We start from the raw sequence: 16605 nt of genomic DNA, 5'->3' as shown, positions 1-16605 counted from the left end.
ATGAACCATAGCCTTTCCAAGAATTTGAACTGTTGACATTCATTTTCTTGAAGATATAGTTTGGAGTGCCTGCAGATAATTTTAGGAGATAATACATGTTTATGGAGTTTATGACCCATCTATTTAAGAAATCAGTCTTCATATCGGACTATATGGGAAAAAAATGTTCCATTACTTTTTTGGCTAGGAAAGTTAGATCATAGGATAAATATCTCCCAATGGTTTAGAGGGAGGCTTTGAAATCTGGGTCCAGGACAGATCATGATACTATCGCCTGAGGGAAACTATTTCCTATGTTCATATACCATTTGTTTTTTAAATGTTTAAATCCCATATTCTACATTGATATTCCTTTCTTTAAAGCTCTAGTAATCTGATTTCAGAGAGAAATGAGTTTCTAATTATCAGGATCTTGTCCAGGCCCTTCCCAAAACTAATGAGGATGACTTATTAATATTATAAATTAATAGCTACTTTTGTTTTAGTCTTTAAATGAGGGAGAACATAAGATAAATCATCTTTAGTTTTTCAGAAAATGATCAGAAATAATGAAAAATATACACAAAATTTACCCTTTTAGAATATTCCTGAAGATCTATCCAATACATGCTAATCATTATTTATATCATCACAATATCTAAGAATTGCAATTGAACCAATATAACATGGGAACAAAATATTTTAAATGGTATGAAATTTACATTTCCCCAGTGCATCCATTGCTGAGTCAGTTTCAAAATAATAAAAACTGTATTTCTTGGGCTTTTAATATCTCTGATGTTGGAAAGTCTCTATCACCTATCAAAAAATCATCCGTTATTTGGGGTAGGTCTTGGGTTGTTACACTTGAAAGAGTATCTCTCTGCTTCTCATTTTCAAAATAATTTATTGAAGTGAAATTCAGATAACATCAAACTAACCATGTTAAAGTGAGCAGCTGAGTGGCATTTAGTACATCCTCAAAGTGTTACAGCCACTACCCTTATCTAGTTCCAAAACATTTCTATCACTCCAAAGTAAAACCCCTAACCTATTAAGCAGTTTCTCTCTATTCCGCTCTCTGCAGCCCCTGGCAATTGCCAATATATGTGATGTCTCATCTGCTTCTCCTTTCTTGATTCATTCTTTTTAGCGAGGGTTCTTACCATGGTTTTTGCTTCCATAAAGTCTTCTGACAGTACCTCGCTGCCATCATTTACAACGTAAGAAAGCTGATACTAGAGCCAAGGGTACAATCTCACTCTTGGTGGTTACTAAGCTGCAATATCCCCCTGCAGCCTGGCTGCTATCAAACCTCCCTGGTTACCCTATCTCCTGGGAATTTTTGCTGCCATGAGCAATATACAGGAGTCTTCAAAAATGCCAGTGATGATGTATTTTCTGGATCCATTAATGCCCCTAAGCCACTGTGGGTAGAATATGTCTCTCTTCCCTTTTGCATTTTTCTTTATCATGTGGGTAATAGAAATGAATCACTCACCCCTGTAATTTCTCTGCCTATGATGGAGGATGACTTTTCATTAATTAAGCACTTTTTTATTAATTAATTTCAGCCTACTTTGTTTCTACCATTATAATTAGAGACCATCTTTGGGAGAGAGGGTGCTGGGTCAGAAAGCAAATTTCAATAGCAAATGACCAGTTATGATCAGATTCAACTCTCATGTCTGACAACCAAAGCATATTACAGACCCAAATTTACTTATCTGCTGCTATCTTCATTTAGAGAGTGTTATTTCCAAGAAGATCTTATCCCATCCTTTAAAGATGCTCCTGATAGGCCATGTGTAATTATTCCAGACACACCCAAAAATGTCTCAATAGAAGTGGATTTTAGCTTGAATTTAGGTTCAATGTGGAACTCTATCTAAATACAAATATAAAACTTTATATTGGAAAAATAACAAACTGAGATAATTTTGTAATGTTTAACAGTAAATTAACCAAGAGTGTCTGTAAAAGGGAAAAGGTGAAAGAACAGATTCAAATTAGGAAAGATCTTCCAACACACATGCATTTATGTATCTACATAACAGTTAAGCAAAAATAAAACTATAATGTAAGAAACTAAGAACATCTTCTAATATCAATTGCTATTCATAAGAAAAAGTTTCACAAAATAAATACAAACTCAAAATGGAGACCCGTAAAAATCTAGCAGATTTATAGCTCAATGGGTTTTTTTTCTTTAAATGACTGTGACTGTTTTTCTCTTCTGATTGAAAAAAAATTCCATTTCATTCAGTATAGCAAGCTAGATAATGTGAAAATTCTTCTTCTAAAACACAGCTAAAAATGCAAGATACAAATATAATAAGTAGCCATCAAATGCATACTTTGCTAGATAAGAAAGGAAGAAAATCTCAAGAAGTCAAAAGAACAAAGAGGAAACTAAGAATTGGGCAGTAAACAAATTATTCCTGCCCTTGAGAATTTTCAGCTTTAATAGCCAAATAGCTTAATAGCCAAGTAAGGGGAGCAGTCAGGGTTGCGTGAAGAGGAAGCAGGAACTGAGAGGCCACATCTTTGAATAGCTTACAGTCACGAAAAAATATATAGAAAAATATGTTCTCTGAATGCCTAGATGGGAAGTCAACATGATCATAGCTCTTAACCTGGGCTATGGTGTGGGTGGGGAAAAAAAAGTTATTCCTTCCATACTCATTGTCAGTGTTTCAGCACTTAGACTTAAAACTGCAGCCCCTCCCAAATGTCTATCAAAGGAATATCAGAAAGATAGAATAAAATGTTCCTTCATCCTCCGAGGTAACAAAGGAACAGATATAATTTTATGTCTTGCATTTGGTTCTGATTATGTGGTAAATTGAGAACATTTACAAAATCATCTCAATATGATTCTTCTTTCCCATATAAAGATTTGTATAAGTGTATAATCCTGTTCTATTCCATAACACACCCTTGGAAGTGTTGTTTAAACAAACAAGCCTTTTAAGACATTCAAACTTTGAAGATTACTGCTGCGTTTTATGCAATGTATCTTCCAAATGTTCTTGTATGTGTTTTGCCTAAGTAATACTATTTAAATTGGTAAATTACTTTGAGATATTTATAGTAAGTCCAGAAGAAGAACTTTAGAATTTCTTCTTTCATTTATGCATAAAGACATAATCCATCTTATAATTCTGTTGAATTATTTAGTTAAACAATGATTTGAGGCTATTTTTAATCAAAGTCAACACAAGACAATACCAAAAAGAGCACAAAGTTTTTTAAAAGATCAAATTAAGCTCTACAAAATAAAGTCATTGAAATTAAAAACTCAATGTGTAAAACAAACAGCAAATTTAAAAATAGCTGAATAGAGATTAAGTAGACTAGAGTATAGATATAAGAAATTTATCTAGGATGCAGCAGAGGAAATCAAGATATAGGAATTCTGAAATAGATTTAAAAATACAGAGGTTAGAGTGAGAAGGTCCAATGTATGTCTAATAAAAATAAAGACTAAGAAATCTTCAAAACTAATGAAAACAATGAAACCCAGATTAAGGTATCAGACTGAATCCACAAAAGAATAAACATTTAGACATATCATAGTAAAAACAATATCATGGAAAAGGAAGAGAGAAGATGACATGTATAAATGACTGACAGAAAAAAATAAGCTGATAACATAGAAATATTATTAAATCCAAATTTTTAATGAAGAAAAAGTCAGAAAAAAAAGGAAAGTTTCCCAACTTCTGATTATGGTAATGGCAAAACAAATAATTTGGACTGAAGCCTTTCGTGAAGAACAACTGTAATATCTGGACAAGGTATTTATATAAAAAAAATCTTATACATATAAAATTGCTAAACAGATGGTGACACACTATTGGGCTAGATTCTAGGGCAAGATGGAGGTAATGGAAAGGAATCCCAGTGTTTGGGTTACCTTTACTTTGGGGGCATTTTCTGGGTGCAGAAGGTATACCTGAATATCTGAGAGGCTGTGCTACACAACTGTCAGCTTCATGGTACTTAGTCCAGAGCATGCAGAGAAGTGGTGGGAATAGTCCTGATGAAAGCCACTTACTTTGATGCCAGAATACTAGAGTCCGGTGTTATTTTGGAAGAGCTAGAGACACCAGGAGTTTAACAGTAGCAAATACACATATTCTTTGAAAGAAGGTAATATTGTCATAGGTCTGTGATTATTTCTATACACAAAATTTTAAATTCAATGCTTAGGACATAATGTCTAGCAGGATTATAAAAAAAAGAAATCTTGAACAAAATTCTGAGGAAACAACAGACAATATGAAGAGAAATGGAGATGTTTCGTATATTGGATTTATCCAATATAGACTTTAAAATATCTGTGTTTAAAATATAAAACTGAAAATTTCAGAAGAGGCTTGGAAACCAAAAAAGAATAATGAAATAATTATTAAACTAACAAAGACCTATATCAAGAATTCACTGGATGAACTGTTTAATAGGAATTGGACATAGTTGAAGGAAGAATTAATAAATTGGTTAGGGTGGAAGAAAATTCCAATAATGCATCACAAAGAGATACAATAATAAAAAACAGAGAAGAGAGGATGAATGACTAAAGGATACAATGACATAATCTAATAAAGCATAACTTGAGTTCTTAAAGAAGAGGAGAGGAAGAATAGAACACAAGCTATATCTCAGAACTTTCCCAAACTTATGAATGTCATAAAGACTCAGATTCAATCATAGATGACACAAACACGTAGAAAAACATTCCATCTCATGGACTGGAAGAATCAATATTGTTAAAATGGCCATACTGCCCAAAGCACTGTACAGATTCAATACTATTCCAATCAAACTACCAACATCATTTTACACAGAACTAGAAAAAAGTATTCTAAAATTTACATGAAACCAAAAAAGAGCTCATATACCCAAAGTGATCCTAAGCAAAAAGAACAAAACTGGAAGCATCACATTACCCAACTTCAAACTATAATGTAAGGCTGCAGTAATCAAAACAGCATGGTACTGGTACAAAAACAGACACATAGACCAATGGAACAGAATAGAGAACTCAGAAATAGAGCCACACACCTACAGCTGTCTGATCTTTGATAAGTTGACAAAAATAAGCAATGGGAAAGGACTGCCTAGTCAGTATAATGATGCAGAGATAGTGGCCTAGCCATATGAAGAAGAATAAAACTGGACCTCTACCTTTCACCACATAGAAAAATTAACTTAAGATGGATTAAAGATTTAAATGTAAGACCTCAAACTATAAGAATCCTCGAAGGAAACCTAGGAAATTCCATTCTGGACATTAGCCTTGGGAAGAAGTTTATGACTACGTCCTCAAAAGCAATTGCAACAAAAATGAAAGTTGACAGGCGGGACCTAATTAAACTAAAGAGCTTCTTCAGGGCAAAAGAAACTATCAACAGAGTAAATGAACAACCTAAAGAATGGGAAAAAACATCTGCAAACCATGCATCTGACAAAGGTCTAATTTCCAGAATCTATAAGGAACTTAACCAATTCAACAAGTGAAAAATAACCCCATTAAAAAGTGGGCAAAAGACATGAGCAGATACTTCTCAAATGAAGACATACGAGCAGCCAACAAACAAATGAAAAAATGCTCCACATCACTCATCATCAGAAAATGCAAATTAAGACCACAATGAGATACTATCTTACACATGTCAAAATGGCTATCATTAAAAAGTGAAAAACAACAGATACTGGTGAGGCTGCAGAGAAAAGGGAAGACTTATACATTGTTGGTGGAAATGTAAATTAGTTCAGCCACTGTGGAAAGCAGTTTTGGAGATTTCTTAAAGAACTTAGAACTGTCATTTAACCCAGCAATCCTATTACTTGGTATATACCCACAGAAAAATAAATAATTCTACCAAAAAGACATATGCACTTGTACATTTATTGCAGCACTATTCTCAATAGCAAATACATGGAATCAACTTGGGTGCCCAACAATGGTGTATTGGATAAAGAAAATGTGGTACATATACACCATGGAATACTATCCAGACATAAAAAAGAAGAAAATTATGTCCTTTGCAGCAACATGGATGCAGCTGAAAGCCATTATTCTAGGCAAATTAATGCAGAAACAGAAAAATAAATACATGTTCTCACTTATAAGTGGGAGCTAAGCATTGGTTACACATGGACATAAAGATGGGAACAGTAGACACTGGAGACTACTAGAGAGTGGATGAGGGATAAGGGCTGAAAAACTACCTATTGGGTACTGTGCTCAGTACCTGAGTGACAGAATCATTTATACCCCAAACCTCAGCCTCACATAATATACCCATGTAACAAACCTGCATATGTATCCCCTAAATCTAAAATAAAAGTTTATTTTTTTAAAAAAAGACTCAGATTCAAGAAGCCCTATGAAGCAGGACAAATACAAAGAAATCCAGGCTGAGGCAGGAGGATTTGTTGAGCCCAGGATTTCAAGGCCAGCCTGGACAACATAGAAAGACCCCATCTATTTTATGTTTTAAAAGGAAGAATAAAAGAAAATCAAAAGAAATCCAGTCACAGGAACATCTCAGTGAAGCTGAAGAAAAAGAAAAAGATAAAAAGAAGAAAACACTTTTATCAACAAGAACAACCAAAAAGACAAATTTTCTTCAAAGGAACAACCATTAGGTTGACAGTTGATGGAACAACACAAAGGAAATAGATGGCATTGGAATGGTATCTTCAAAGTGCTAACATAACCGCCAACTTAGAATGTCTTTTCCAGCCACAATATACTCCAAGAATGAAGGTAAAACAAAGGTTTCTTCAGACCAGAAAAAAAAATCTGATAGAATTCATCACCAGCCAACTTTCACTAAAAGAAATAAAATGAATCACTAAAGGGCATTTTTCAGGTGGAGATAAAATTATTCTAGGTATGAGTTTGGAGATGCAGAAATAAAGAACAATAGAAAGGAAAAATATGTCAATATATCTAAACAAATGTATCTCAATAAATGTATAAAACAATATAAATATAATGCTGGTTGTATTTAAAATACCTGATTAAGATCTACTTGAATTTTTATGCTATGTATATGTATAAATGATTTTTAAAACATTTAAAAGAAATTAAAAGAACAGATTTCTGCTCCCAGCCAAGATGAAATTAAAAAGACTGCATTTGCCTTCAAACCTGTAACAACAAAATCTACAAAAACTCTTCCAAAAAAATCAAAGAAAAAGAAATATTTTGAACTCATTCTATGAAGTCCAGATTATCCTGATAACAAAACTGGACAAAAACGTTTTAAAAAATTGTAGATAATATCCTTCTGAAACAGAGACGCAAAAATTCTTAAAATTTCAGCAATCAAACCCAAGAGGTATATACAAAGTTACTACTTCACAACCAAGTAAGAATTATCCCAGGAATGGAACATTGGTTTAACTTTTAAAAAGCAGTCAATGGCCGGGCGCGTAGCTCAGGCCTATAATCTCAGCACTTTGGGAGGCTGAGGCAAGCAGATCACTTGAGGTCAGGAGTTCGAGACCAGCCTGGCCAACCACAGCCAACATGGTGAAACCCCATCTCTAGTAAAAATACAAAAATTAGCCCGACACAGTGGTGGGCACCTATAATCCCAGCTACTCAGGAGGCTGAGGCAGGAGAATCGCTTGAACCTGGGAGGTGAAGGTTGCAGTGAGCAGAGATCAGGCCACTGTACTCTAGCAGAGCAAGATTCCATCAAAAAAAAAAAAAAAAAAAAAGCAGTAAGTGCAAGTCACCATTTGATTGTCTCAATATATGAAGGAAAAGCATTTGGCAAATTCACCATCCATTCCTGATTTAAATGAAGGAACTCTCAGCAAACTAAGAATAGGAACATCTTCTACCTGGTAAAGGGTCTCTAAGAATGATCAACAGCTAACATTATAATAAAGGTTTAAGACATTTTCCCATGATGAGAAAGAAGATGGATATTTGCCTCTCACTACTTCTGTTCAACATTTTACTGCAGATCCTATACAACATGCGCCATCAAGAAAAATAAATAAAATGGCGCTCGGATTGAAAAGGAAGAAGTAAAATAGTCTTTATTTGCAGATGACATGTTTACGTATGTAGAAAATCTAAATAAATCTACCAGGAAAACAAAAGATAATAAGACTAACAAGTGGGTTTGGCAAGGTTTCAGAATATAAGATCAATATACAAAAAACAATTGCATTTTACAGACTAGCAACAAACTATAGAAAATTGAAATTTAAAATGCAATTTACAAGAGCATAGCAAACTGAAATACTTAGGAATAGATGTGACAAAAGATCAGGTACAAGACCTGCACAGTAAAAACCATAAAACGTTACTAAGAGTTAGCATATAATTCAGCAATCTCACTTCTGGGTATAGAGCAGATCCTCCAATAACATTGCTTTGTTCAACATCTTTTCATTATAACATTGCTGAGGGGAAAAAATCGATTTCCAGCTGGGCCACTGTCTGTAAGGAGTTTGCAGATTCTCCCCATGTCTGTGTGGGCTTTCTCCGGGCGCTCTGGTTTCTTCTCACATCTCAAATCTGTGCATGTTAGGTTAGGTGAACAGGCATGCCTACGTGGTCCCAGCCTGCATGAGTATAGGTGTGCTTGTGTGAGTTTGCCCTGCAATGGGATGGCATCCTGGTCAAGACTAGTTACCACCTGGTGCCCTGAGCTGCTTGATAGGCTTGGCGACCCACAACCCTGAAATGGAATCAGCAGGTAAATAATCATCTTGTTTGTACTAATCTTTCTTAAATGTATGTATAGCTCACATTTATTTCAATGTTTAATATTAGAAGTGTTTTGGTCCTTACTCAGCAGTTTGGTGATGTTTTTGTGACCAGAAACATGCCATAGGAATTTAACTATTCTTCATATCAATTCGCCTGTGGTAAAATTGGTTTTGTTACATGCCATTCCTCCTAAAATTGCTGTTTCAAGAACCTATCAATGACATTAAGTGAGGACTTACTATTTATCCAAAGGAATTGAAATCAGTATCATTAAGAGATATCTGCACTCTCATGTTTATTGCAGCATTATTCACAAGAGCCAAGATATGGAACAACGTAAGTATCCATGGATAGATGAATGAATAAAGACAATGTGGGATCCATATACAGTAGAATATTATTCAGCCTTTAAGAGGAAGGAAATCCTGCCATTTGCAATAACATAAATGAATCTCAAAGACATTACACTAAGTAAAATAAGCCAGACACAGAACGACATGCATGATCTGACTTACATGCACAATTTAAAAAAGTGGAACTCATAAAAGCAAAGAGAAAAGTGTTGGTTACCAGGTGAGGGAAGTGGGGGCGATGGGAATATGTTGGTCAAAGGGTATAGATATTCAGTTATATGGATGAGTAAGTTCTGGAAATCTAATGTACAGCATGGTGAATATAGTTGATAATACTGTACTGCATACTTGAAATCTGCTGAGAGTGGATTTGAAGTGTTCTCACCATAAAAAAAAAAGGCAAAATAAATCTGGAGTAAAAAATAGAATATCCAGTAATATTAATATGCATTAAACATTTAAGTAAATATCCAGCAACAATGATGTTGCAATGATATATGTTGGGAGAGATGTAAATAGAATTTAAAATGTTCTATTGTGTTTGGATTCACTGAGGAAAAGAGTAAAAGTACTAATTAATTTTAGTCTTTGATAAATTAAAAAATACATGCAATTTCTAGAATAACCACAAAAAGAAGAGTAAAAATAATATATAATTCCAAACTAATACAACAAGGAATTCTAATCATAACTATGAGAGACGATTGATATGGTAGTTTGCACTAGTAATCATCTTACAATGTATACATATATCAAATTATAAAGCTGTATACCTTTAATATATAAAATTTTTATTTGTCAAGTATACCTCAGTAAGTCTGGAAAAACTTAGAAAGATCCAAGTCGTTTATCACTTATACTAAATATAAAAAATACCAAAAAAAGACTGTGAAAAATTAAAGAAGAAATAAATGGGATATATATGTCATATTTGTGTGTGTGTGTATTTACTTATTCTAAACTTGTAAGCACATAAAAAACAGCCTTACTCTTGTAAGCCACAAAGATTTTGCAGTTGTTTATTACTAACCAATAGAGAAATTTTAAAGTGCACATCAAAATAACCCATGAATCAAGGAAAAGATCATAATGGGAGTTAAAAAGTATTTTGAATTGAGTAAAAGAGAAAATGCTATACAGAAACTTATGGATGCTGCTAAAGACATGCTTAGGGGGAAATTTAGGGCTTTAAATGAAGAAAAAAAGAAAAGCTGGAAAATTAAATATCTAAGTATCAAGAAGTTAGAGAAGGAACATCAAAACAACCTAAAGAAAATAGAATGAAGGAAACAATAAGAACAGAAATTAATAAAAACAAACAAACATAGAGAGGATCAACAAAGTCCAAAATTCTTTGAAAAACTAGTCCAGGCGCAGTGGCTCATGCCTGTAATCCCAGCAACTTTGGGAGGCCAAGGTGGGTGGATCTCGAGGTCAGGAGATGGAGACCATCCTGGCCAACATGGTGAAACCACATCTCTACTAAAAATACAAAAATTAGCCCGGTGTTGTGGCATGCACCTGTAGTCCCAGCTACCTGGGAGGCTGAGGCAGAAGAATCGCTTGAACCCGGAAGGCAGAGCTTGCAGTGAGCTGAGATCCAGCCACTGCACTCCAGCCTGGCGACAGAGCGAGACTCTGTCTCAAAAAAAAAAAAAAAAAAAAAAAAAAAAAAAAATAGCAAAGTTCACAATCTCCTGAAAAGACTGGTCAAGAATGTGAACCTCTACAGACTCTCAAAGAGTGAAATTAAGCCAAGAAGGAAATACTGAGATTAAATAATGAATAATAAGTGAAGAAAATTTAATAAACAGGTAAAGTAAAATAGGAATTGAGTGAATAAAATAATAATGATATAATTATGACTCATTTGGGTGCTATAAATCAAGGTGGAACAAAAATTTATAACAGACAACTATAATATGTAGAATAGGACAATGAGAGTGTTCAAAAATCCCTGAATTCTTTGTAAGAAAAAAATAGTAATTATATTTACATGTAAGTTTGTTAAAATTTTTAGGTTAACAAAAAGCATTTCTTCCAAACAAGAACAGAAGTGAAAAAGTAGGAATAAATAAATTACTATTATTATTATTATTAATATTATTATTATTTGAGATGGAGTCTTCCTCTGTTGCCCAGGCTGGAGTGTAGTGGCACAATCTCAGCTCACTGCAACCTCTGCCTCCCAGGTTCAAGCGATTCTCCTGCCTCAGCCTCCTGAGTAGTTGGGACTACAGGCACGTGTCCCCACGTCTGGCTAATTTTTGTATTTTTAATAGAGATGGAGTTTCACCATGTTGGCCAGTCTGGTCTCAAACCCCTGACCTCAAGTGATCTGCCCACCTCGGCCTCCCAAAGTGCTGGGATTACAAGCGTGAGCCACCATACCTGGCCAGGAATAAATAAATTATAATCAGTAAAACAGAAGATAGGCAAGAAGAAGAGTGTGGAGCAGAAACTGCTAGTTACCTCTGCAAAAGTCATTCTCCCCATTTTTAATACAACAAGCACTCCTTTCTTTTTTATGTGTAAACTTTAAGTTCTGGGATGCATGTGTAGAACATGCAGGTTTGTTACATAGGTATACACGTGCCATGGTGGTTTGCCGCACCCATCAACTCATCATCTACATTAGGTATTTCTCCTAATGCTATCTCTCCCCTAACCCCCCCACCCCCCAACAGGCCCCCGAGTGTGATGTTCCCCTCCCTGTGTCCATGTGTTCTCATTGTTCAACTCCCACTTATGAGTGAGAACGTGCAGTGTTTGGTTTTCTGTTCCTGTGTTAGAGTGCCGAGAATGATGGTTTCCAGCTTCATCCCTGTCCCTGCAAAGGACACGAACTCATCCTTTTTTATGGCTGCATAGTATTCCATGGTGTATACATGCCACGTTTTCTTTATCCAGTCTATCACTGATTGCCATTTGGATTGGTTCTAAGTCTTTGCTATTGTGAATAGTGCTGCAATAAACATACGTGTGAATGTGTCTTTATAGCAGCATGATTTATAATCCTTTGGGTATATACCCAGTAATGGGATGGCTGAGCCAAATTGTATTTCTAGTTCTAGATCCTTGAGGAATCGCCACACTGTCTTCCACAATGGTTGAACTAATTTACTCTCCCACCAACAGTGTGAAAGCATTCCTGTTTCTCCACATCCTCTCCAGCATCTGTTGTTTCCTGACTTTTTAATGATCCCCATTCTAATTGGCATGAGATGGTATCTGATTGTGGTTTTGATTTGCATTTCTGTAATGACCAGTGATGATGAGCTTTCTTTCATATGTTTCTTGGCCACATAAATGTCTTCTTTGGAGAAGTGTCTGTTCATATTCCTCTCCCACTTTTTGATGGGGTTGTTCAGGTAAATTTAAGTTCTTTGTAGATTCTGGATATTAGCCCTTACAACCACTGATTTTTAACTATGAACCAGGCTACCTAGAGAAAGCTTACAATCTTTATCTACCCTTATAGCTAGGTATGGACATGAGACTAAGCTAAGGTCAATGAGCTCCAAGCTTCAGGGAAACCTCCTCAAAATGTAGATGGACCCTAGACCTTTGTCACTTTCCTCTGAGTCCTGGAATTTAAATGTAATGGTTAGAGTTCTAGCAGTTTTCTCTTATCAGGAGGCAAAGTGCCATACCTTAGGGATGTTAGAGCAGTGAGGTGGAAGCAGCCTCTGTCTTTCCATTCTGACACCATGGCTGCCATGGACAACCTGCTTACAATCTGTTTATGTGAGAGAAGAATCCATTTCCATCTTGAATATTTATTTTGGGTTTTCCATCAGAGGCAGCCAAATTTAATCCTAACTGATCTAAAGACAAAGAGAAAGCACATCAGTAATTACAATAGATATAAATAAAGGAGTAAATATATATACACATTAAATACATATTAAACATAAACATTAAATAAAGACAGGTTGGATTAAAAAGCAGTCCAGCTGTATGCTCTTTAAAACCTAAATCTAAAATATAAGGACACTGGAAATTTGAAAGTGTTAATTTGTTTCATTAAATAAAATTAATATTTTAACAGAAAAAAAAAAGTCAAGAAACTGCCAATGCCTGAAGTTCGGTTGGTGTTGTTTTGTCCTAATCAGAGACAGGAAATTCAAGAAAAAGATTATGTTGCAAAAATGATAATGTGTTCCTTTAGTGGTCTTAAAATATAAAATAAAGGACTAGGTAGTAACCTAAGTGAAAGGCGACTAGAATAAATAATAGAGATAGATCGAGGTCTATGTTGGAGTGCAGTTATTCGCAAACTTGAGCATGAATCAGAATCACCTGGAGGGCTTGTTACACCACAAATTGCTGAGCCCCACCCGAGAGTTTCTGATTCAGTAGGTCTAAGATGGGGTCAGACACTGCATTTCTAAAAGATTGCCAGTGGATGTAGTTGTTGCTCCAACTTTGAGAACCTTTACTACTCAGCTTCATGGTTGCATTATGAGGAAATGGAACCCAGAGCTGCTCCAATGGTTCTGACGGCTGACCACACATTAGAATTACCTAAGGCACTTTAAACGCCCTTGGGCTCAAACTACTCCTACAGAGTCAGACTCTTTTATTTTTTGTTTGTTTGTTTTGAATTCCCCAGGTGATTTTAATGTGTAGCAGAGAGGCTAAAACTATTCTTCAGGTCTTCTGACAGTTTAAGAAGTTAAAATCTGGGGTTTAAAATGTTTCTAATTTGTACAGTATTGCACAGTCCACATATAACAAATATGCAGGCTCTCAGGTTTGCAAACCCAGCAACATCATGAGGTGTGGCATTTAGCTTAGTTATCTGACAAGCAGTTGAAATGCAAAGCCAGGGCCTGGAAGATAAATTTGGATTGTGGTCATAGATCTGGATATGTATGTATAACTTTAAAATGTGAAAACAAATTCAAGCAAGCAAATGCAAACCAAAAGTTTTATATTCTCCAAATATAATAATTACTTTAAAAAGCAAAAGCTTTCACAGAAATCGTTATTTATTGCATAATACTTTTGCAATATAATAAATATTTATAATGCAACCAAAACTGGAAGGTTTTTAAAATGTAACTCTTTCTTCCTCTCTCACCATATAACATACTTGCTCCTTCTTTGCTTCTGCAATGAGTAAAAGCTTTCCGAGGCTTCAACAGAAGCAGAGCAGACGCTGGTGCCATGCTTGTACAGCCTGCAGAATTGTCAGCCAAATAAACCTCTTTAAAAAAAAATTATAACTTATCTAGTCTCAGGTATTTCTTTAAAGCAACATAAAATGCATTAACATCAAAAATTAGTACCAAGGAGTGAGGCATTTCTATAAAGATACTTGAAAATGTGAGCAGCTTTGGAACTGGGTAACAGGAAGACATTCGAAGAGTTTGTTGGGGAGGGGATACTCGAAAGAGGACAGAAAGATGAGAGAAATTTTGGAACCTCTTGGAAAGTGGTTAAGTGATTGTGACCAAAACGCTGATAGAAATATGGACAGTGAAGACCAGGCTGATGAGGTCTCAGATGGAAATAAGGAATTTATTGGAAACTGGAGCAAAGGTTACCTTTGTTATGCCCTAGCAAAGAACCTGGCTGCATTGTGTCCATGCTGTACGGATTTATGGAAGTTTAAACTTAAGTGTAATGACTTAGAATCTGGCAGGAAAAAATTTCTGAGCAGCAAAGCACTGAAGATGTGGCATGGCTGCTTCTAACAACCTATGATCAGATTTGGGAGCAAAGGAAAAACTTTAAGTTGTAACTTATAATTAAAAGCAAAGCAGAAATTCAGAAAAATTTCAGCCCGAACATGTGGTAGAGAAGGAAAGAGCATTTTCGGGAGAAGAATCCACCAGGTGGGGGAACAACCACTTGCTAGAGAGATTTGCATAACTAAAAGGGAGCCAAGTGCTAATATTCAAGACAAGGAGAGAAAGGCCTCAAAGCCATTTCAAAGCCCTCCCACCACAGACCCAGAGGCTTAGGAAGGAAGAATGGTTCTCGGGGTCAGATTCAGAGCCCTGCTGCCCTACACTACCTTGGGACATTGCTCCCCATACCAGGCCTCTCTGGCTCTAGCCTTGGCTCAAAAGGCCTTAGACACTGCTCTGGCCACTGCTTCAGAGGATGAAACCATAAGGCTTGGCAGCTTCCATGCAATGTTAAGTCTGCAGGTATTCAGACTAGTGCCCAGGCAGGAACCTGATGCAGGGGCAGAGTTCCCACATAGGACTTCTACTAGAGCAGTGCTAAGTGGAAATGTGGGGTTAGAGCCCCAAACAGAGTCCTCACCAGGGCATTGCCTAGTGGAGCTGTAGGAATGGGGCCACTGCCCTCTAGGCCCAGAATGGGAGCGCCGCCAGCAGCCTGTACTCTGAGCCTGGAAATGCTGCAGGCATTCACTCCAGCCCTTGCAAACAGCCATGTGGGTTGTGCCCAGCAAAGCCATGGGGACAGGGCTACCAGAGGCCTCAGGACCACATTTCTCACACCAGAATGCTGAGCATGGAGTCAAGGATTACGCTGGAGCTTTAAGGTTTAACAACTACCCTGATGGATTTTGAACTTGTGTAGGTCCCATTGCCCCTTTCTTTTGGCCAATTTCTCCCTTTTGGAATGGGAATGTTTACCAAGTGCCTGTACTACCATTGTATATTGGAAGTAAACAACTTGTTTATTATTTTACAGACTCACAGGTAAAAGAAACTTGCCTTGAGTCTCAGATGAGGCTTGAGACTTTGAACTTTTGAGTTGATGCTGGAACAAGCTAGGATTCTGGAGGACTATTGAAAAGGAATGATGTATTTTGCCATGTGAGAAGAACATGAGATTTGGGGGAACTGGGGCAGAATAATATATTTTGGATGTTTTTCCCCCACAAATCTTATGTTGAAATGTAATCTCCAGTGCTGAAGGTGGGGTCTAGTGGGAGGTGTTTGTGTCATGCAAGTGGATCTCTCATGAATGACTTGGTGCTCTCCCCACGGTAATAAATTTACAGGAGAGCTGGTTATATAAGAGCCTGACACATTTCCCCCTCTCTCTTGCTCCCTCTCTCTCCATGTGACATATATGCTCCCCCTTTGCCTTCTGCCATGAGTAAAAGCTTCCTGAGGCTTCACCAGAAGCTGAGCAGATGCTGGTGCCATGCTTGTACAGCCTACAGAAACATGAGCCAAATAAACCTCTTTCTCATCTTTACTCTCTCTATATATACACATACATATATATACATAAATATATATGTATATAAAATATATAAAACACCTGATGAGTTTTTCATTGTAAGGTACAGATAGAAAGCTTACCTTTATTTAAATGAGAATATTTAGATAGTAACAATAAACCTGAATGACACAAAGAATGACGGGTGCATGATCAATGACAACATATACATTTTGACATCTATGAACTTGAACTTTTATTGATTAGTGCATTAGTTTCCAACGGCTGCTGTAACAGTTATAAACTTGGTGGTTTAAAACAACACTTTTAGAAGCCAGAGATCTGAAATCAGTTTCACTGGCCAATATCAAAGGA

At 36.1% G+C, this 16605-nt stretch overlaps 1 protein-coding gene across 2 annotated transcripts in view; it reads left to right on the top strand.

The window, feature by feature from the left end:
* Positions 1 to 16605, top strand: part of ALDH1A1 (aldehyde dehydrogenase 1 family member A1) — a 179361-nt gene that overhangs the window by 106145 nt on the left and 56611 nt on the right. The gene's annotated exons all lie outside the window — the stretch shown is intronic.

This window comes from Pan paniscus, chromosome 11 (genome assembly GCF_029289425.2).
Source record: "Pan paniscus chromosome 11, NHGRI_mPanPan1-v2.0_pri, whole genome shotgun sequence".
Lineage (NCBI taxonomy): Eukaryota > Metazoa > Chordata > Mammalia > Primates > Hominidae > Pan > Pan paniscus.
This window is presented reverse-complemented; position numbering and strand designations above follow the sequence as displayed.